We start from the raw sequence: 20,884 nt of genomic DNA, 5'->3' as shown, positions 1-20,884 counted from the left end.
GTGGAGCAAAACAAATTTCTGAAGGAAGTGTTTCTCCTACCACCAAACTGTATCACAGAGATAAGGGATTACTATACTGCCAGTATTTTTAATTCACTAGTCATTTATACGGTAACTGTGCCTGGTATACAGCAGTTAGATTACCTGGAGTTATTGTACTCCAATGGTAGTCAGCACAGCAGTAAAATCACCTCTGATAATCATATGCAGGGTGAGAGGATACGCTCCTTGGTAGGTTTTAATACAAACAGTAGTAAAACACCAGTGGCAATTTAGTTCTGTGGGATGCACACTTATAGGTCTGTCCCCCCGACCACTATTTATAATTTGAACAACTTCTGCCACAAGGTTCCAATGCTACACAATGATTATAATTTACAACTCTTACTAATAAACTATTTTAGTGCTTGGTCATGTAAACACCTACAATAAGAGTTAGCAGCACTGATGTGCCGACCATTAAATATCAGTAATAGTTATGAGGGCAAAATGCCACTTCTCTTAGGAAAATTGATTGAACTATATTCATCAGAAAAAAACAAACCCATGTTCTGACACATGCGCAAAAACCCCCCACTCCCAAGAAATAAAAGAAAATTCCTTTAAAGTTAACTATCCTGTAGCTGTTCACATGAGGTAAATTATAAATTTTTTTAAAAGAACAACGTAACCAGAATGCAAAGATGTACTCCAATTAATACCAAATCTCTTTTTTGCTATTTCGGTACTATGTTAGCAATTGTACCTTTTTTCCATTCTTTTATTCTGCTATTGTTTAGCTATGTTTACCTGTATTCTCTGCTGACCTTAACTTTTGATTGGCTGTCCATTTTCAGTGCTTTGTGCCCTTGACATCCTCCAATTTATTTACTTCCATGTTCCAGGAAAAATCCTGAAATACATTGATCATTTCTTGCAGAGAAAGTTGAAGAGCACAGTTCACTCTGCAGTGATCAGACAGGAGAATTTTACAGTAGCTGGACTTGTAATTAATTATAAAAGTAGAATACATGAGTATTGTTCATTCCAAGAGACAAAATGTCTATCTAATGGGTAACACAAAATCTGGATATGCTAAGAAACAGTTTTCTGTGGAAAAGGAATCATGGACACAGGAACTATTCCACCTCAAATCCATAATCTTGTATCCAGATGGAATCCCCTCTTAATGACCATAGCAAAAAATAGGATTTAGGAGAGAAATCAACCTCTAAGAAAGTTGTAATAACTAGCGCATGGTTTGGTGCTACAATTGTTGATTTGGACTATGACATTCATGCTGGTTATGCTAGTGTGCTTGGACTACAAGAAATCAATAGTCTCTACATGACTTACACCTGCCAAACACATTGATTCAGCACATCTAACAGATGTACATTTCTTTGCATTTTCTCTTCCATTTAATTCCCTTATTCCATTTGTTTTCTCTGAATGCACGTGTATGCTTTTGTACATACATACATATGTATGTACACACACACATCCCCCTCTACTTAGCATTATGCTTTATGCATCTGATGAAGCGGACTGCAGCCCATGAAAGCTTATGCCAAAATAAAATTGTTAATCTTTAAGGTGCCAGAAGTCTCTTTATTGATTTTTGTTGCTATAGAATATGGCTACACTTCTAGAAAATGTAAATTTCTGAAAATAGTCAGTGTCCTTTCTAACACAGCATGACAATACATTTCCAAAAAATACTTTTTCTGCATGCCTTTTCAGAAGTAAGCCCCATTCAATTACTCCCAGATAAGTGTGTAGAGGATCATAGCCTCAGTTCCCTTTGGGTGAAAATATTTAACTGGAAAATTAAATATGTCTTAGGGTGCAATCCTGACCCTTGAATGGGCTGGCGCAAGTCCCTTGTGCCATCCCAGAGGTGTCATGAAAGTGCCATAAAATACTTTTCATACCACCATGAAAGGAGAGAGGCTGGCATAAGGCACTCAGCGCCAGCAGACCAATAAGGCCTTGTGGCCAAGTCAGACCAGCGCGGGAGCTTGGAGAGGGCAGGAAGGAGGCATTCTGGGGAGGAGGGAGGGAGGGTAGTGGGCAGGCCCATGGGCAAGCCGCGCCCAAGTGGGGAATGGGGCCAGGCTCAGGCACTTGTGTTAGATCCTAAACCCAGTCCCAGGTGACCAAGAGCAGCTCCGAGCTGCTTGGATCTGTGCCACCTCTTTAGGTGGTGCAGATCTGAGTAGCCCCACTGGGGCTGCTGTGGCATTACCTGGGGTAAGGGGAATGAATTCTGAGCTGCAGGCAGCCCCAACCCTGCTCTGAATATAGGGCAGGCCAGCCGGCCTTCCCGTTCCAGTGCAGGTTAGGATTGGGCTGTTAGTAATATTTGACTTATTCACAAATACAGAATTGGGGGGGGGGGAAATGGAGGCAGAGTACAACTGGAGGGAATAAGATCTAGTGCTACAATGTTTCCATTACTGCCTCCATCTCTTCAAAACTTCCACTTGCAGTTTCTGCTGTCTCTGTCTTTTCCTTTCAGCTGGAGGAGTGTCACCTTCTCTTGATTCTTAACCACAGACTGCAATACTCACAATCCATACTATCACCTACTGTCCATACATTCCATGCCACCTCCTTGACCTTGGGCAGGAGGTCTGGTCTAGAGGGTAGAGCCTCCGTTTGCCTGAAGATAACATCTGCAGATCGCCAGTTCGAGGCCACCGGCACCGTGAATGGCGAGACCTTGAAGCAACTGACAAGCCGAGTCCAGTTATTCCACCTGCTCTTTGGTGTGAGCGAAGAAGCGTCTTGGCTGCCCTCCATGTGATAGATGAAGGAGCTGCTTGTCAGCTTGCGTGGGAGGAAAATGGAGGCCAGAATGTGATACCAGATCAGAAAGTTCCATCTGAAATATTGTGGTTCTTGAAAGATAGAACCTTTCAATTGTAAAAATCCCTACAGGGATTTAGAACAGCCTGCTTTTGTAAACCGCCTTGAATAAAGTCTGAGGAGACATCTGACAACCAAGAAAGGCGGTATATAAATACCTGTATTATTATTATTATTATTAGACCTCCTTGGTCATCCCTGAGAGGGTGCTCTGCTAGAAGGCTTCTGAAACATCATTAATTCCTTCTAGTTGAGAATCAAACAAGGCTTTTACTTCCTCTCAATCAGACTTAAGATTCTTATTCAGACTTTAGGACTTCTGCAAGCCTCTGCTACTATTCTGTTATATGCTTAAAAATACTGCTGCTATTTTCTCCATTCTAACTTAATCAGACCAGTCCACAGTTCTCTCCCAGGAACACAACACCACTAACACCAATTTCATATCCTCCCCAATTCCCTAAATAGTGATATGTTCCATAGGGCAATTGTATAAGAATAATAGACTTTGGGCGCAATCCTAACTTAGCTGGAACAGCGCAGGATTGTGGCCAGAAGTGGCTTAGCCAGAGGCAATCGGAAACTCTTCCCCTTACCCCTGGGTAAGGGCTGCTGGCACCTATGGGTCTCCTCAGACTTGCGCCACCTCCTGAGGTAGCGCAAATCTGGGGAGAGCAGAACAGCTTGAAACCGCTCCGTTCTCCCCAGGAACAGGGGTTGGGATCTGGCATAACTGCCGGATTCCAGCCCCGCCTCCGGCTCCCCACCTGCCCGCCCCCGGGGCCACCCATTGTTCGCCCAACCAGGAACACCTCCTTCCCTCCTCCTCCCCGCCCCCCCCCCACGCCTACCTTTTGTCCTTGCCGACACAAGTAGCTGGGGGGAAGCTGGTGCGGAGGCTTCTGTCAGCCTCCGCAGGCCGGTGCATCTTAGAGCGCTGGCCTGGCTTCCTCCCGAGGAGATGCAAACGTGCTTTACAGCACGTTTGCAACCCTCCCAGGTCATCCCCTCCTCCCAGGTAAGGGAAGCAGCCCCGCAATGGGGCTACTCACTTTACCGCTGACCAAAAGGTTGGTGGTAAGGTAAAGGTTTCGTGTAGGGCACCAAGCCCCACACGAATGACTTGGATCTAGTGAAGCGGAGCTCCATGGGACCCGCCTCCCTCCCTCCCCCAGCATGCCTTCCGTCTGCCCTCTCTCCGCCTCCCCGTCACACCTCCTCCCTGCCCTCTCTCTCCGCCCTCCGCCTGCCTCCCCCCTCCCCGGAATGCCTCCTCCCTGCCCCCTCCCCTTCCCCGCTTACCGTGCCATGGCTCGGCGGTCCATGAGACTGGCGAAACACAGAGGACTGGCGCCCGCACGGCACTAGTCCAGCACCGGCCAGAGCTGGGCTAGCATGGGCACTGGCCCGGTGGTAAGCTTCACAGACGTGCCTTACGGCATGTTTGTGACAGTGCACTCTGGTACAAAGCCAGAGCGCCAAGCTCAGGATTGGGTTCTAAGGCTACAATCCTATCCACACTTTCCTGAGAGTAAGCCCCATTGAACAAAATAGGACTTACTTCTGAGTAGTTCTGGTTAGGATTGTGCCCTAAAGCCTCACAAGGGCTGTTGGCAACATTCAGAAGTTCATGAATACTTCTCTGAGTTCACTGGAAGAAAGATAGTAGACAAATTTGATGAATAAATAAAAAGAAAAGAAAAATCTCCATAGGAGGCATTCAAGGGACTTAAATGTTACATCAGAAGTATGGTCACTTACACTGAAGACTTTATAGTCAATCATGAATGACTGCTGAAAGTTAAGACTGAAGATCCAGTTCTAGTTAGTTCCTGTACCTTTGGGCCCAATCTTATCCACCTTTCCAGCACAGATGCAGCCATGCCAATCGGTTGTGTGCTACATCTTGCAGTGGGTGGGGGCAGACACAAATACCTCATCAAGGTAAAGGAACATTTGTTTCCTTACCTTGAGGCTGCATTAGTGCTGGAAAGTTGGATAGCATTGGGCCCTTTGTTTTCCTCTTGAACCTGTCCTGGAATGCTACACCCAAATTCTGGCAAAGTTTCTGGTCATCCAGAAGTTCAAAACTAAACTATCCCTTTTGTCTTGAAAGTTTGATATGTTATAATAGCTCGCCTCAATGGGAAGAACATCAGAGTCCCTTTGCAAGCTATTTCTGCACTTGCAACCAGGGAAATGAGGACAAAATAAGTGAATAAGATATACACCTTTATCTAGTTTAAAAAACTCAGAGGCAAATGTGCCTTGAGAGCTCTACAATTTCTGTGTGTCAGGCTCAGACCTGATTGCTGGACCTGATTGCTCAATTGACTTCAGGAGGATTACAGCCAAGAACTTTGAGCCCATCAGCTGAGTTTTGGGCTCAGTGTCTAGAATTGGGGTGGAAAGAATAATTTTAATTTCTCAAAACAACAAAACTATGACAAGGAGGGATAAAAGGATGCCATGGTAGAGTAGTAGCATTAGCTCGATGAGGTGGGTGTGAGTGAAGGAATTTGGTTTTTAAAATTTGTTTTCACGTTATTCTTATTGATTAGTTTGGGATGCTGTATTTCCCTTTGTTCCCTGTGCTGAACTCTGACTTTGCGCCCCTAAGGACAGAGATCCATAAGTACTGAAATCTGCCATTCGGAAAGAGTGGTCTGTAAATCAAAATACTTGAAGTTAAACACCAAGCGGTACTTGATGTTAAATACCAAACACCAACTTTCCCTCAAGGTGCATAAGAATCAGAATTGTATCCATTATATTATTGACTAACCACCCTTGGCTGAAACTATGAAAGAAACCTGCTAGCCAACTGAAGCAGCATCAGCATCTTGATACTCAACCCTTTATTATTAACAGTATTTATATACCGCTTTTCAACTAAAAGTTCACAAGTGGTTTACAGAGAAAAATCAAATAACTAATGGCTCCCTGTCCCAAAAGGGCTCAGAATCTAAAAAGATGCAAAAAGAACACCAGCAGACAGCCACTAGAAAAGACACTGCTGGGGTGAGGTGGGCCAGTTACTCTCCCCCTGCTAAAAAGAGGAGCAACCACTTGAAAATGTGCCTCTTACCCAATTAGCAGGGGTTTAAAAAGAACCTGCCTCTTACAAGTAGCAAAGTGACAGTCACGAGCTGTAAGCCAGGAAAGAACTGAAAGAGTTGCTAGGAAAGAGCTCAGACAAGATGAAAGCCTGTGTCTCTAGGAGAATGCCACAAATATGGCCTCATCAAATCCTTGGTCGCCATCTTGCCTTTCATGGGAATCTTGCCTTTTGTGGGAATCCTATCACTCCTGAGACTCCCTATGCAGCACAGTTAGTTAAAGTGGGAGACATCTTGGTTTTAAGACAAACTTGTAGCATCTATTTATACTCTTTTTCTTAGGAATGAACTGACAAAGGCACACCTACACAAAACAGCTCTCACCATGTCAGAAAAAAAGGGGAAAACCAAATACACTTCTGAAAACATACAGTAAATCTTACACAGTGTACTGATTATCACTGACTTGTCAACCCACAACCAATACAGTTGAAAATGTGGCCGAGGCAACTCTATGTTACAGAAACAGTGATGGTAAGATAATCAGCCACAGACTTTGATTACACAACAATCAGGCAACAAAAAGTTAACATTCACTGGTACGCAGTTTCATTACCGCTATCTCCAATGAACTTTCCAAATGCTGTGGCTATTAGATATCAAGAATAAAATAGCTTATATCACTTTAGTGCAATTCTGGGTAGATCTACTACAGAAAAGGTGCGTGGTTCCGAAGCACCAAAAACCTCATTTCATACCTGAAGTAAGTTAGGTAAATTGTATGTATATTAGACTATGCTGGCCAGTTAGAGATGGCAACTGCTTTTATTAAGTAATCAAAGCTAATGTCTCTCAATCGACTAGATTAAATTATGAGTGTTGTTCATAACTGGTTTTACTACAGCATGAAGCAGTAATGGGCAATTTCACAATGCACCTCTGAAGTACTCTTACGCAACTGACAGATTTTATTTATTTATTTACTAAGTTTACCAGTTGCTGTAATAAAAGTTCCTGAGGTTAATGACCTCTAGTCAAAGGTTTATCCAATTCTGTCCTTCTGAACCAGTCGGGCTGATGAATCTTATCCCACAGCAGCCCACAGCAAGCAGTGTGGTTGACAGAGCACATGCTGCATGCTGTGGCAAGGGGGTCGACCAGATGGCTGAGGAGAGGTAAGTAAAAAAATTTGGAAATTTATCTCCTCTTAGGCCACTTGGCCACCAATGGGTTTTGTCCAACATACTCCAGCTATTTAGCTGGCATAAATCCAAGGAGACTTAGGGGGTGTGTCAGGCCAGAAAAAGGGGGATGGGAACTCGATGTGCACCTCTACTGATTAGATCCACCCCTTTCCACTCCCTGCTCAGCCTGCATCCCACCCTGTTTCACCTTCAATCCTTCCCCAAACCACTCGCTCTGGCAGGGTGTCCAGGAGCTGCTGTCATGCATGTGGGGCTTCCAGTCATTTTGGCCAGTAGCCCTGAAGTGCACAACAGTGGCATGGCTCTTGCACTACTGAACAGGACTTATAGAGGCCGATTGTGAGAACTGGAAAGAAATGGGATATAAGTCAAGTTAAAATCTGTTTGTGCCTTCTCAGGACATAGATCATGGGTTGCCAAACTTGCTCTATGTAAGACCCACATACAATAAACTTCAGATGTTTAAGAGCCACAATATTTAAGAAACATTTAAATTCTTAAATATATTTACTCACCATAAACATTAAACTTATGTTTTAATCCAGTGGAATCTCAGTTTATAAACAGTAAATAATTATAAAGCTTGAAAATTTTTTATTTACCTTTTATATTAATTGTAAAGCAAAAAAAAGCTCACACACGAGAGGCACACATTGTATGTCAAAGAGCCACATGCGGCTTGCGAATTGCAGTTTGGCCACCCTAGGCATAGATCCACAAAAGAAAAGCAAGTTGACTTAGCAGTAACTCTCCTAGGGCACAATCCTAGCTTGCGCTGGAACAGGCAAGCCAGGAGGCTTGCGCTGTATCCAGCACAGGATTGTAGCCAGCAGCGGCTTAGCGAGAGGCAAGGGGAAACGTTTCCCCTTACCCCTGGGTAAGGGCTGCTGGCCAAAGTGGGTCTCCTCAGACTTGCGCCACCTCCTGAGGTGGCACAAAGTCCGAGAGCAGAGCTGCTTGAAGCTGCTCCGTTCTCCCCAGGGATGGGGGTTGGGATACGGCATAACTGCCAGATCCCAGCTCCGCCTCCCTCTCCTCGCCCACCCGCCGCCAGGGCCACCCATCGCCCTCCCTCCTCCTCCCCGTCCCCCTACGCCTACCTTTTCCGCTTGTGTCGGCGCAGGTGGGCTGACACAAGTGGCGGAGGGGAAGCCGGCACGGAAACTTCTGTCAGCTTCCACAGGCCGGTGCTTCTCGGAATGCTGGCCTGGCTTCCCCTTGAGGAGGCACAAACATGCTTTACGACCCTATCTAAGGGTTTGGATTGCGCCCTTATTTGGGTTTGAAAAGAGTGCATCTGCACAAATCTTTCTCAAGGATCAGGCACAAGTTTTCAGTGAATCCAGTCCCCTGCATGTCATGTGGAACCTTGTGTTAAAACTATGTTGGTCTCATGTCCACCTACAATACTTATGAGAACAACAGAAGAGCCAGAGGCCCCCTCTGTACTATTTGCGCTTTCAAAGATCTTTCTAGTTTTTTCTCAAAACTCAGTTTCAGTGCAAAACTGAGAAAGCTTGGAGTTTTCCCTATATGAATGGCCTCTTAAAAGCAGAGGAAGGAGCAAGACTGGGTGGGCAAGATCACAAGTCTGAAAAAAAAAACAGCAAAATGCCCCAATGCCCTTCAGAAACATAAGCCACTCTCAAAGCAATAGGAGCTGCCCCCTGGCTACAATAACATACACAGTCACACACAGACACACTTGATCACAGGCTTCCTAGGTTTATAAGCAGCCTGAAAATCAACCATGCCTCACTCAGAAAACCTATCTTGTATGTTAAGAATCATGGAATAAAGTCACCCTAAAGAAATGATAGGTTGCTTACATGTAATTATAGTTCTTTGAGAGGTCATCTGTGTAGACACAAATACTGGAATCCTGCACGTGTGCATAGCTGATCTTGGAAGCTGTCAGAGCTTTGTCAAGTATTCCATGGTAGCAGTCAAACTTAACAGCTGAATCCTATCATCCACCATTGAAGAAGATGGAGCCACGCTAATGGAGCAGTGGAGCCTCCAGGAGGCTCCATAAACTGCAACATTTCAAGGCAGTGCTACACCTTAATTCTGAACAAGGAAGTTTGGGCAGGAGTACTGTATAGGTGAAAGTACTCGTCCCTCACCATCTCGAGCATACTCTGTAGATGATATTCTGTTGATATTCTGTTAGCCTGAAGAAAGGCTAGCAAAGAGAATCCCATCCCATGGGGCTAGGAATGAGTCCTCTATGCAGGACTGAGTCTAGTGTGGTTGCAGGACTGCCAATATTTGGTGTTATTTGCCACACTTGTGACAAATAGGTCCACCACAGGGCAACCCCAATGTTGAACTATAATTCAGAAGGCTTCAATGTTGAGGTTCCATTTGCAGGCAACTAATTTGTCTTCCACTTTGCCAAGGGTGGGCCCAATCCTATCCAATTTTCCAGTGCCGGTGCTGCTGTGCCTATGAGGTATGCGCTGCTTCCTGTGTTGGGAAGGCAGTCTCAGAGGCCTCCTGAAGGTATGGGAACATTCTTTTACCTTACCTGGGTCTTCACTGCAGCTGCCCCAGTGCTGAAAAGTTGGATAGGATTCGGCCCAGTGTCCGCTAAATTGCTGAATAGCCAGCGAGATGAATAGCTGTAGAAGTGCTATAATATTGAATGCACCAGTCTCAAATTATGCATACCAAGAAACAAACGGTTTTCAATGCCATGCCATCATGTTTGTTTACATGTCTGTTGCATTGTCCATTAGAATTTGTACTACATGTCCCTTCAAAGATGGCAGAAAAATTCTAGCGCTTTGAAGATGGTGAGCTTCCCTCTGTTTGAGAAAGCTGCATCTCCACATAATACATCCATCAGCTGTTATTTCTCCAAATAGTGTATCAGAATGGAAAGGCACGCCATCAAAGAAATTGGCTGGAAGAGATTCACAATGAAAACTGAGATAAGAGTCTCTTTAAATTTTTCTGAGGGATACTGCTGCTTCAGTGGTGGTCTGAAAGGACTGAGAAATTGGGCATTCTTCCCATTCTTGAAACACACGGTTAGAATGCTTGAATAAGCTCTGGAAGTTGCTAGGGCTGGCTCTGCACACATGCAAACTTCATTATGTGAAACCATAAAGAAGAAATTATAAATATATAACTTTTTAACATGTATTTCTTTTTCTCTCTGTACCTTTGTACCAATTCTTTTTAAAATCTTATCTGCTTCCTTTTTCTCCACATCAGTTGTCTAAGCAAGTGCAGTGGCATGAAGAAATGAGAAAGATGGGGTAGAAAGATGGGAAATGTTTTGAGCAGTGGCGTCGCTAGGAGGTGCTGGGGGTGCAGGCCGCAACGGGTAACGCGCACAGGGGGTGACGTGCACGGGGGGGTGACACGCTAAAATATGAGTAACCCCATCATATTATACATCATTGGATGCAGAATTTCGAGCGGAATGCAATGCAAAAAAACCAGAGTGAAATATCTCCTTTCTATCAAAAGTTATGGCCGAAGAACTGGAGAACAAAAAATGCATGGATCCCTATGGAAAGTGAAAGTGAGCTGTATCACGCGTTTACTCCCAAGTAGGCGAACTTGCCTTAGTCCGTTGGAAAGGGCAGGCTGTGAGGAATCCAACGACACCACAATGGTCCTGATCCAATGAATACAGCCCCCAAAAACACCTGAGAAGGAAGTCCCTCCATCCAAGTACATGACTGTATTGAGCCCTATGGAAAGCAAAACTAAGCCTCACAGTCGCATTTACTCACTAGTAAGCAAACATGCCTTGGCTGGTGTGGAAGATCAGGTGAAGGAGAGTGCAAGGCTACCAGAATGGTCCTGATCCTGTGCACCTGGAACTAAACAAGTGCTCCAGAAGACAGCCTCCCCCCCCAAAAAAAGGATCAAAACAGAGGCTTCAGCTGATAAGGTGAACCTTTTTGAGACTTGCAAAGCCAGATGGATCCTGACAGTGATCTGATTTAAACAGAAGTTCTTAAATTGAACTGGGCACTGGGCAGGGCTGAAAACCTTACTGATTTTGGAGGGGGCTGTTATTGCAGGCAAGTTACAGAGGAAATTCACTTGGTGGACCAGGGCTGGCTTCTGCTTATTTAATTATTTGTTTTACTTTATTTATACTTATTGATTTTAACTTGCCTGATGATGTCACTTCCACCATGACATCACTTTTAGTGGGTCTTGGACAGATTGTCATTCTAAAAAGTGGGTCTCAGTGCTAAAAGTATGAGATCTGTTGCAATAAGGTGTTAGTAAGTTGACACCCTGGGTGTGTGTGACACCACTAGTGACCAAAATCACTAAAATCAGAGTTTGGAGGAATAATACCAGCATGTTATATATCAATCAATGCATAATTTCATGCAGAATTTGTTGTATGAAAAGGTACAGCCAAAAAACCAGTGGGGGCAGAGTGATGGTACATCACCATGCCCACCACCTAGGGTACTGCCCTGCCCACTGCATGGGGGGTGACGCACTGGCATCCTGCACCAGGTGACGTAAACCCTAGTGAAGCCACTAGGGTTTTGATTATATGCCTAGTGGTATTTGCCTGATTTCTGTACCACACACAGAGGGAATAAACAAACTGCTGTATTACAGCCTATTTTTCTGCTGCTACTTTTATGTAGGTATGCCCCCTAACCAGTCCACATGAGCTCACTATTATTCACAGCAGTTCTTATGTTCCAGGTTAAAAAGAATGTGTTTCCTTAAGTAACATTCTTCAAGTAACCTGTCATCTAAAAGGTTAAAGCATCACAGCATCCTTTACATCCATTAAGAACTATACAATTGCCTATTTGTTTTATTTTTTTTAACAAAGTACTTACATTGTACACAGATAGCTATCGGTGAAGGAGACAGACAAGTGAACCTCTTAATCTTGAATGTGTATGTTTTGTAAAACACAAATAGCTCTTATAGGTTTTACTGAGCCATGATGAAGCAAGGCCGTTCGCCTAGTCCTACCACTAGCAAAAGTTAATGATCACATGGGTGTTGCCACATAAATGTATGCATCTTCATTCCTATTTTTACATAACCAATTGGATGAATTCATAGACACTTAAGGGTGGAAATAGTAACTTAAATGTTATAAAGCACTAGCAGACATACGTTTGAGGCGGAAATGCCACTGAATATTTTGTGGCATACAGGATCAGCCTTGTTATACACGGATTTGACTCAACACAAATAGCCCCTGCAAATGAGGAGGAATGTGCTGATCCCTAGAGAAGGGAAAAAATGCACCCCTTTAAAATCACAGTTTAAAAAACTGCTTTTTACTGTTGCAGAGAGACAGTCATACAAGTTATCACAGGTTTAATCTAAGTATCAACAGAATTTTCTATCTCAAAGCTGATGAGAAAGGCCTTAAAATATTAAAGGAAAACAGTCTAATAATGCCAGAGAGGGCAGCTGGCTGACACTCCATCAATCATTCTCTCTGCAGGCTTAACCCCCCCCCCCCCACACACACACACATGAAAAAAAGCTAAATGGCAGCGATTATCACCTTCTCCATTCTTTCCCCCTTGCTAGGGCTCCTGGTGAAGGGAGTGATTGCTGCCTCCTAGAGAAGCCCAAGATCCTGGAGAAAGACTGATTGTCTCTGTGTTCATTACAAAGGTCAGCAAGGCTGTTTTTAAATCACCAGAGCAAAGAGACTGTTTTTTAAATTGATTTGCTATAGTGCATTTTTTGCCACTTTTGTATAGTTGAGTACAGAGGTATTTTTTTCTGAATATTAGATAGAAATTGAGGAAAACTGAAATATTTTCATTATTTATTTGTACAGGTGTTTGAAAATGGTGTTATTTATATTACTCAGAAGTAAGCCCATTGGGTTCAGTAAGACTCCGGCTGTAAACCTATCTTATTCACTGGAAACAAACACCTCTATTTATTCGACTAGTGATACTAATCTTGGTCTCACAAAAAATCAACATAACACATCAACCCTGATAGTATTACCCAGTACAAAAAAAAAAAATCTATGCTTGAAGAGAACTAAACAGAGAGCTTGTACATTAAATGTACATATATTATTGTTTCATTTCCATTTATTCCAAAAAGGGAGGTGAAAGCAAAAGAAAACCCCTTCTTTCTCAGTTTCTCATTTGCTAAACAGAACTGCCCTATAGCTACTGAACATTTTACCATCAATGCTCATCTGTCTAGCTACAGAAAAAAGCCCTAAATTGAGCGATAATTAAATATGTGGTCAGCTAAAACTATGAACAAAGAATGAGAGAAGTTGCCAAGGCCACTGAGCTCTTGCCATGTTTAGCACAGTTGGTCAGGAAAGAATATATCTACCAAAAGTGTAGAATATGGTAAACCAATCTTAATGGGGTCTTTTAACTCTTAGAACATAGAAAATCACTAGAATGTCTGCCGCAATGTTTTGGCAGAACTCTTAGAAGCATGTCACAGGTCAGAGTTTTACTGCTGATTTATCTGATACATAGGGCTACACATAATACCTCATGTTCAAGCAATTTCATGTAGTATATACATGCTTAGAAGCTCCTCTCCCTTCTCTCTATGAAGATTCTTGACAACTCACAGTAGTTCTCTCAACAGCTGGGGGGGAGGGTTGGGTTACAAAATTACTGTCATGGATAGATGCCATTTCTGACTAACTAGAACTTACAGGATGTGAACTTTTCTGACACTGGTCTGAATTCTTACATTGAGAGTTCATTTAAACACAACCCTGCCCTTCTTTCTGAAGCCATCTGCACATCAATTCTGACCAGAATCCTCTGCTTCAAATTCTGTACAATATTTTCAGTACAGACTTCAGTCATACTCTCTAGGACCTTCTCTGTATCTGATGAGATGTCAACAGACTCAAGATTGGGTACCAATTACACTATCAAAAAAAGGAGGTATTCGTTGCTCACCCACCCTCCTTTGCTGCAACTCAGCAGAGATGGCCAAGAATCACAAGAATTCTACCACACAGGCTGTTGCATAAAATCTGTCTCTGTCTTTCTTCACTCAGTACCTTTTCTGTGGAACAGGAACATTAAAGATCTCAATCAGGATGTATGAGAAAAACATAGTACAATCTTCCCTTTCTATAAGTACTTTGGCTACACAGATTTTCACTTTCCATAATGCACATATTATCCATTCCTCTTTACTGATACCAAGATTTTCAATATAAGGTTTGGGAACAATGGGTGGGGGAGTCCTTTGTGGAAGCAAGGTCTATCTCCCATTTACCCAATGGGTAGACTTTTCCTCCGCTATGATCTCTGGCACACAGAAGGAGATGAATTTGCCTTGCATTCACACAAAGCGGTTCCAGGACATCAGACTGAATTTTAGATTCCTCTTCCTGGTAGGACAGTGATCCAGAAGTGACCCCTTTCTTGGGTATACTACTATGGACTTTAGGGGAAGCGCTGTTCAGGACCCTCCAAAGACCGAGTATGACTAATGAAGAGGTGCTCTCCTTTGTGTGAGATGTTCTGCTTAACAGGCAGCATTTCCCCTTGATTCAAGGCACATGCATTCACCTCTTTTTACAATGTATCTGTTTTTGTGCTACATTTCTACAAATTACTGCTGATATGGGTCCTAAAGAACAGAAGATTTTTAAAACATGGGGGAAAGTGGAAAAATTGGTGAAACATGAAAGAGTTGTTCATAGTTTGCAACTAAGCTTGAAGTGCTAAATCTCATTATGTGATGCTAGACTTGAATAATTTTCATTGTAGACATTAACACTTTAGTGATGTTGTATAATGTTATTATGAAATGTTATTTACAGTGCAATCCTAATCAACTTTCCAGCACTGGCAGATGTGCTGCATCCTGCAGTTGGGGGGGCAGTCACAGAGGCCTCCTCAAGGTATGGTAATGTTTGTTCCCTTACCTCAAAATTGTATTGCCCTTATGTCGGTGCTGGAAAGTGGGTTAGGATTGTGTCCTGTGTCACTCAACTTTTTCCTTATGCTATTACACATTTATGGTGATTCCAAGGTGAATGAGTGGCTTTGGAACAAGTTAGAATTTGTCCCAGTGAAATTAATACAATGATTTTACTTATACTGATTTTCACTATGAGGGCTGTTTTCTGATAAGGATTTGGGTACATATAAAGAGGGACAGGTGTATAACACTTTGGGCACAATCCTAGCCCTTATGTCAGTACTTTCCAGCACTGACATAAGGGCAATGCAGCTCTGAGGTAAGGGAAAAACATTCCCTTACTTTGAGGAGGCCTCTGTGAGTGACAACCAACTGCAGGATGCAGTACATGTCTCATTGGAACCGCTATGCCAGTGCTGGAAAGCACTGACATAAGGGGTTAGGATTGTGCCCTTTGTATACTTAGTACCACATAACAGTTCATAATAGTAATATCAGTGGATGCTTTGGCAGTTCAATAATTTCATCCAATGATGGTTCATTAGAAGACTAAACTTTTATAGTACTTCTACATTTATTGAACCCTTCAACATAAAGTCAGCATCCTAACTGAAGAAGACAATGCAGTCTTTTAAGCCCTGTTCAAGTGTTCAGCCTGAACACGTGGCAGAGGAGTGAGCTGGTTAGCTATGACACCCCATGTCAATGCACTCCTTGGCCATGCCCACCCACAACATCTCTATCTTCAGCACTGGACTACAGAGGCAGGATTAGGAATCCCAGTTGAATTCAGGTACATTTAGGAGTGAGGTCAGGGAGGGCATGAGCAGAAGGAGAGTCCATTGGCATATTCAGACTCAATACAAGGATAACATCAACAGAGACCTCTAAATCCCATTCAATGTTATTAGAACATAATTGCTGATCTCCCTAATACTACACATTATGCCAATGCAACGGAATGCCTAAGGTCCTTAAAAACACCAGAATAAGATAAATATTTCTGTCACTGTGCTGGTGGAGCAGAAAGTATCTTACACCCTAAATATTCATATCTTAGGTTGTGCTGTGTTGTAGTAGTCTTCAAAACAAATGCTTTCCAGGAAATAAAGGAATAAGACAGCAGAAACAATATTCTGTGTCCAACAGACCTTTTTTCGAATTACTTTTTTTAAGAAGAATGTTAGTGTGCAGTACACACAAAATCCTTTTAACAACTTCACTTTGCACTACATTTATCCCAAAGCTTTACAATAAGCCAACACATGGGGTAGGGGGGAATGGAGGACATTGTTTCTTTAATTTTGCTTGCATGGTAATGTTTTTAACCACTAAGGTCATACCTGCATGTGATGACTGACAACTTTTCAGCTTGATTCAAAGCAAACAGCTGCTAGTTTGATTGCCTAGCAACTAAAAGTTGATAGATGACCCCTAAGATGGATAACTACCATAAATCACCTCATTCAGACACTCAGGGAAAAAAAATTAAAAAACAATGGTTTTCATGACATTTGCTGCATCCTTTAATGTGCTGTGATAAATTTGGCTACCTTATGGAAGCACAGTTGTGCTTGCTGAAATTAGACACTTTTTTCTACATTCTGCACTTCTTGCAGCTCAGAGCCCATTCTGTAAGGTGTGTTCATATTAATATACTCCACTGTCAGAAAGAAGCAGAATACCAGAAGCTACTGTCAGTCACCACAACGCAAGGAAAATCTGTATTAAATCTCGGCATCACCAAACAGCTTTTAATCAGGAAACAGCAGCCTTATATCATAACTGTGGCACTGGCCTACATGCATTAATAATGGTTACAATAAATTTAGTGTAATGACTTGACCCCTGGTCGACATTACAGATGCTGTGATAAATATGAATTTGATAAACTGCTTCCTGTTTGTAAACATGTACCATTTTTTTTCTAGTCTGGAGAAAATTATTCCTTATGTAAATTACAGCAGTAATATACAGACTTAGAAAAAGGGGGCAACTCAAACTACATAAGCCCAGTTAAACTGGATGTTGGGTTTCAGGGTATTTGTTCCATTGCCTGTATGATTCAAACAGGAGCAGGAGGAGAGGGCTGCCAATACCTGATTTCCCAGGCAATCTCAGTTACCTTCAAGCCCACCAGTCCTATCTGCATGCATTTGTCTGCCCCCTAGTATCCTGCCAGACTGACTTAAATAGGGTTTGGCATTCTATGTTTGCATGGGACAGCCTAAGCTGATCTTGAAAGAGTTTTTGGCAAAGATGGGGGCTTGGATCACTGTCGCAGCCATCAGAAGGATCACAGTGCTGTTGGTCTCCCTGATAGCTCCCAAATGGGAAGAGGAGAACCCATCAGATATCAGTTGGATCTGATCTGCCAGGGTTGGGATACCTACCAGTATCACCTGATCCCAGACATTGGAATATTAGGGCTTAAACCAAATTATTCCCACTAAATGGGTCTAATGCTAATCCTAAACATATTTACTTGGAAGAAAGTCTCTTTGATAGCTATGGAGCTTCCTTCAACTACATATATCTAGGATCTAAGGCTGTAATCCTATGCACACTTTCCTGGAAGTAAGCTTTACTGAATGTATTTAAAGCTGCACCCTAAGCACGCGCAGGGACCAATACTACTGTATCCCTACATCAGCACAAAACATTCCACATGCACATGCTGTCGCAAAAGTGCTGGGAAGTGCTTTGTGATAGCACTTTTAGCCATTGTGCTAGTGAGAAGGCCAAAGCTTTCCCATGTGTGCCAGCACTCCCAAGAATGCCTGCTAGACCAGATAAGTTTGGTGCAGGGAAGTGGGTGGGGAATGGTAGAACAGACCAGAGGAGAGGATGGCGGTGGGGATGGGGAGTGGGTGGATCGGGCCCCAGAGGGGGGATTGCAGGCACCAGTGCATGCCATATCCTATCCCCCTTTCCAGGCCCAATCGGCTTGCACAGATCAACGTGGACTTGCACCGCTGATATCACTGGTGCAGGCCCAAGCTGACATACAGAGGCTGTTGTGGTTTCTCCCAGGTGTAAGAGGACAAATGTCTCCTGAGGAACTTCTAACAGCCAAAATTCCTCTGTGGGCTACAGCATAGTCTGCACCAGTATCGCCACATGGGAATTTAGTTAGGATTGGGCTGCTCTTGTGGCCTAGTGCACCATTTTAGCCTGTTATAGGGAAATATCCCAGTGAGCATTTTATTCAAACTGGTTGTGGACACCAGGCATTAAAGCCTTGCAATTTGTCCTGCAACATCCTGAGGTAGATAGGATTTTGAGAACAGACTTAAGGCCCACTGAATGTAATGGAATGACTTCTTAGAATCCAAAAATTCCATCTTGAAGTTGTGGATCAGGGTATCAGTGGGTTCCTAGAAAGAAACTAAAAACCACCTTAGATACAGCATCCACATTAACTGAATTGTAGCCTAAGATACAAACTGCTCAAAATTTAAATTTGTGTCCCCGAAATTATAACATTGAACGCCAACAGAGAAAAGCATTACTTGCCAAAAATATCTAAATGCAAGATCATACTTCTGCAAGTAAATCAACATTTGGAAAAGAAAATTCCCTTTATAGTTCTAGATAATGGTCTTTCTCCGGTTGTTATATACAGAATAGATTTGCATTGTAAAACAGATGCTCAAAATTGTTTTTATTTTTATTGATGTTTTTAATTCTAGACTAATGGTTCACACAAAAACTTTCATTAATGTTTTATACTCTTTGTGAGAGGGGATATAATACTAAAATTATTCTTGCTCTGATTTAAAATTTTAAAAAGCTAAATACCAAATTCATACGAAAGAATATCTACTACTGCTTACATATAGTGAAGCAGATCCCTGAGGCTGCAATTTTATGCACACTACTCTGGGAGTAGGCCGCATTGAAATCCATGGGATTTACTTCTCGGTAGACATGCACAGAATTGGACTATAAGTAGTTTACAATTTCGTTAAAATAGAAAACACATCAATAGATTTTGTCTGTGAGAAAATGACCAGTAGGAACTGATGATTAAAATCAAGGGTGGTCACAAAATCTCCGACATATACATAATTTACCATCCGTTACATAACTACTTCTTTGCTCCTTTCTTAAAACATTTACCTGCTATTCTGGAGGGCCTCATGCCGAGACCTTCTGTGGTTATTTTTGTAATGTGTGAAAGCAGCCAGAGTAACCAATGACACAAGGCTCTGTTTGGCAATGGCATCATAGCATCAAGATTATTTTGGGGATTGCTTTGAGAGTGATAAAAAAGCATTTACTTTCATAAAATATGTTCTACTCCTATGTACAGAAGTTTTGCATTTATCAGATTTCCAATACAGTATTTTACAAATTTAGATGAAAACTTACAGAAGGAGTAAAGTAAGTTAGTTTCCGTGGCCAAAAAATGAAATGAAATTGTATTTATGATATTTTAAAACATTCTATAATAGTGAATTGTTGCCATAAAAAAAATCATAACAAAACAACATCCTCATTTTGATGCTGAATTTCAAGCTTCACTTGACAAAATCAAGAGAGGTAGCCTACAGGTAATGCAGACAGATCTTAACTATAATGGCCCAATTCTATCCAAGGCCTGCACCTTTGGGATGTGGGTGCCAGTAGCACAAACTGCTGCAAAAGCACTGTAAAGCACTTGGCGGCAGTGCAGGGAGCCTTCCTGTGTGCACCGGCGAAGCAATGGAGGCCCACTGGAGCAGATAAGCCTGGCACAGTTGGTGGAATGGGGCAGGGGAAGGGTAGGGGAGGTTGAAAAGGGAGGGCCGAATGGGGAGGGTGTAGGTGGGTGGATCGGGCCTGGGACTGGAGCTGGTTTGGCAGCAGCAATGCACACCACATCCTAATCCCCTTCTCAGGCCCTATCCACCTTCATGGATCAACTTGGACTTGTGCCAGCAATATCACTGGTGCAGGTCCAAGTTGACTCATAGCAGCTTCTGGGACTTACGCCAGGGTAAGGGGACACATATCCCCTTACCCTGAGGCGATCACAGCTGAGCCCTCCCTCCCCCACAGGATGCAGCATAGCCCACCCTGGCGCTGTTGTATTGCTATGTGGGGATTTTGTTAGGATTGCGCTGCCTGAAATAGAAAATGGCCAATGGAACTGCATGGTCTCTCCTCTCGCCTTATCCCTCTCAAGCCTTAATGTCTCCTTCCCTCTGTTGTCCTTAGCCGTGGCTCAGTATTAGCATATCATTAAACAGCAAACTTCTAGAATGTAAACTCTAGTTTAAATAGGTGGCTATAAAGTAAGGAATGAACCTTGGTTCACCTTAATAATTGCTAATGCTAGTATAGCTGTACCAGCATACCATAGATAAGGGTATTGGGAATGGACAGTGAAGAGGGGAAAAGCTGATCTCTTACGGAGATTCTCCCAAAGATTGAAGGCCCAATCCTATCCAATTTTCTAGTGCTGGGGCAGTTGTGCCAGTGGGGTGTGCGCTGCATCCTATGGTGGAGGAGCAGTCACCGAGGCCTTCTCAAGGTATGAGAACATTTGTTTCCTTCCATGGGGCTGCACTGTGGCTACACCAGAGCTGGAAAGTTGGATAGGATTGGGACCTCAAGGTAATATACAAACTCAACAAAATGCTATCCAACCAAATTCTCAAGATTCAGGTGCACTGCATATTATGCATCACAAATACATAACCTCAGTAAAAATAAGCATTAGTTTACTTTAAAAAAAAAATCAATCCAAAGTGTCACATTTTTACAGATCAAAACATAGACTGCTATGCTGGAGTTGTTCATATCAATAGGACACTTCAAGCAATGTACAACTAAATGATTTATACCCAATTTGATATAGAAAGCTTTCAAAATATGACACAATAGTTATTATGT

At 42.7% G+C, this 20,884-nt stretch overlaps 1 protein-coding gene across 2 annotated transcripts in view; it reads right to left on the bottom strand.

The window, feature by feature from the left end:
- TSHZ1 (teashirt zinc finger homeobox 1) overlaps positions 1–20,884 on the bottom strand; it is an 87,133-nt gene that overhangs the window by 43,472 nt on the left and 22,777 nt on the right. The window contains exon 1 of one of the 2 annotated variants that reach the window (XM_066624146.1): positions 4,412–4,456. The exons of the other annotated variant lie outside the window; for it this stretch is intronic. The gene's annotated coding sequence lies outside the window, so the exon portion shown is untranslated. Of the gene's footprint in view, positions 1–4,411; positions 4,457–20,884 lie in introns of those variants that run through there. 2 annotated transcript variants of the gene reach the window in all.

Source organism: Tiliqua scincoides, chromosome 4 (assembly GCF_035046505.1).
Source record: "Tiliqua scincoides isolate rTilSci1 chromosome 4, rTilSci1.hap2, whole genome shotgun sequence".
Taxonomy (NCBI): Eukaryota; Metazoa; Chordata; class Lepidosauria; order Squamata; family Scincidae; genus Tiliqua; species Tiliqua scincoides.
This window is presented reverse-complemented; position numbering and strand designations above follow the sequence as displayed.